The sequence below is a fragment of the Notothenia coriiceps genome, unplaced genomic scaffold (assembly GCF_000735185.1).
Source record: "Notothenia coriiceps isolate Sejong01 unplaced genomic scaffold, NC01 NC01_scaffold00026225, whole genome shotgun sequence".
Lineage (NCBI taxonomy): Eukaryota > Metazoa > Chordata > Actinopteri > Perciformes > Nototheniidae > Notothenia > Notothenia coriiceps.
Genome location: NW_011358926.1, coordinates 57728 through 60950, shown reverse-complemented (window position 1 = coordinate 60950; position 3223 = coordinate 57728).

The window sequence follows — 3223 nt, the reverse complement described above, 5'->3', positions numbered from 1 at the left end:
TCTGTGCGGAGCTTGTTATGGCAGCCGGCGAGAGGAGCGGAGCATGGAGACCCTCCCCTGGGCAGAGAGTGGATCAGGTGGACACTCAGCATCCCTCACATTCCTGCATCACTCCACGATATAGGGCAGGCCTGTGCATAAAAAAAGCTCAGTTTGTTCTCCTTCCTGATGATACATGGTGACATTTTAGCATGTGACGTTTGTTCAATAGGCTTTACATTCCTGGACTGTCCCTCTGGGGTTTGCATTACAACTTCACATTGACCTTATCAAACTTTATGGTATTTGTTCATGATGTTACAAACTTATTTGTTGACAAACAGGCTTTTGTTTTTGTATTTTTTATTTAAGTTGTCATGAGCTCTATAAATCATCTTGTTAGTTCCTTAGGTCAGTAGAATACATCACACAATGAAATTGATTACCTTTGGAGTAAAATAATAATGTATGGCTAATGGTTTTACTACTTTTAGAGCATAGGCTATGGACACAAAGTACTACAGCCTAATGGTTATGATATACATGCTTCCTCAATGTTCTGGCAAAAAGTTGTATTGAGCAAAAAGTAAAAAATGGTTATACTTTTAGATATTAAGAACATGAAATGTAATGTTAACAGTTCAAGGGAAAATGTGCTTGCCTTGTTTGTAAGTTTGGTATACAATGCATTTGTGTCCATCTTTTTCTTTAGTAAATTATACAGATTATACACAAATTACATGCATGTCTTTATTCAGCTGCTGCATCACAGCGGATGAGAACAGTCACATTGTGTTACCTTTACTCGTGCACAGCAAGTGGCATTTACATGTGTGACTAATGTTTCAGAAGACAAATGAGCTCTGAAGAAAAAGAACTTGAGGGCAGTTTTGTTAAAGGGCAAAAGCTCCTCTGTTCCCAGGATGTGCAGCCATACAGGCAAAGCAAATGTTATGTCTACAGGGGCTGTAAAGTATCACAAGGAAAAACATTTTTTTTGTGTATTGTTTATTATAATTAGAACATGTACAGTGTATGAGATAATCCTTTGGGGTTTTTATTGACTTTACAGAGACATGAAAACAACTAATCAAGTATAATTGGGAGGCTTTTGCTGACCTCTTGTGGAAGCTATGGAGATAATGGAAAGTTGTCAAAGTTGTCTATATACATTCAGGGAATTGAAGCTATATGAACATTTCTGCAAATCAATCCATGTTTGATGTCTTGTCATAAGGAAAATTCTTTGCTATTTAGGAGCAATTTTTACTTTTGACCAATCATCTGTTCAAATTTCGACAGTCACTGACAACTCCCTAGTCCTGAAAAAGAGCAAAATTGACAAATGATTTAAATGATATTCCTTTAGCAAGTATTTCCAGTGTGACTGAATAATACTTCTACAAACTAGGAGTTAGGGCTGAGCAATTTGAAAACGAAATAGTTAACATTTTGAAATTACATACAAATATATTATAATTGCTCAACAACACAATATTCATAGCATATTTTTCAGTCCATTTATTGCATCATTTAATCATTATTGGTGAATTATAAGCTAAAACTCACATTTTCAGAGCGAATAATTCTAGGGTGTTTGGGTCTGTAACACATGCACATGTTTGTATATTTGCAGCATTTATTCCATGTAGCACCAGCAGCTCAGCCATATTTCAGCTGGGGGCAGTGTTGCTCTATAAATTACATAAACATCTACCAATGCTTACATTGCTTGGTGGTTCATAAAGTTGTGTGTGTGTGTGTGTGTGTGTGTGTGTGTGTGTGTGTGTGTGTGTGTGTGTGTGTGTGTGTGTGTGTGTGTGTGTGTGTGTGGGTGCGTGGGTGCGTGCATGCAACAACAACTCAATCGCCAACCTAATTTACCTCATTATATTATTGAATTGTTTTAGTTTCAATATTGAAGTCAAAAAGACCGCCATGCTCGGCTCTAATTAACCGAAATGCATCGTGAGTGAATCAGATTGCTCGCCCATCTGAAGTTAACTGCCATAAAAGAAACACTTAAATCTGCTGGAAAAAAACTAAATAATAATTTCTGAAATAGACCACCATCATAGAGCATCTCTGTTCACATCAGTAAAGAAAGATTATTGTGTTGTCATTGTTTGAGGTTCAAATCATCAGTTCAAACCATGCAAAATACAAATTTAAATTCACAAGAAGCATCGGTGTGTAAACACTACACCTGAATTCTTTGGTGCCGGATATTTTTCTTTTCCTCCAGATAACACAAAAAGAACACTGTGAATTTGAGTGAAGGGCATTTCATGGATGGACAATGAGGCAGGCACTATGTGTTAGTACATTCTCTTCCCCAAGGCCCCAAAGACCTTTAGTGAGGAAATGTTTTCCTATACCTGCATGTCAAAAACACTCTGACCTTCATCACTTCATTTTATTAGATCTGTGTGAGAGATTTCTTCAAGTGGATTTCACCATCTTATACATTTCTATGTTCTTCATACAGCATACTTACACTGATTTGATTTATGAATGCTTACCACGCAGCAGAAGCGTACTGTCCAGGACCAATGAAAAACTTTAACTACACATCTTAAGCTGTGCCCTTGTACTTGAAGCATCTAAAGCTCTAGCGGGTATATTGTTCCGAAATAGGCCATGATGATAAGTGTTCACTAGTGACCGCCTCCTGTGATATAAATGTCGCTTTCTCTCCTGTCTTTTGGCTCTGATGCCGGACCGAGAGAAAAGGTGCTGCTGTGAGCTTTATGACAAAATGCTTTATCCCCCATTAACCTTCAGAGTGGGTATCAGGAGGGGATTTCAGGTGGAATAAAGCACCGTTGTCAATAAGCAGGTGTGTCACCGAGCTCAAAGGAGACGACACATGCTAGCACGAGGCGCCCTCCGTCCTTCATTTCTCCTCCTTCTTCTTCTTTTGGAGTCATTCTTTAGCTGGGCTCCGGCAGCAAGCCCTGATAAGAAAATGATTAAGTATCATGGACTCGACCACAGTCCAATTCAAGTCTCTGGTAGCTCTGCAGACTACACTTAAAAAAGCTGTGTAAGAAGATTTGTTTTCTAATCAGGAAGTTATAATAGCTTTTTGGATTACTCTTCATATAAACCATGTGTGTGAAAGACTGCCTGAATTACATCCGGAAATCCATTTACAGTACATTGTGATCCTGAATGACACAGAGCAGTGTGAATCTAGATCCAATGATCTCAATGGCACAAATCAGGCTGGACTCACCTCTGT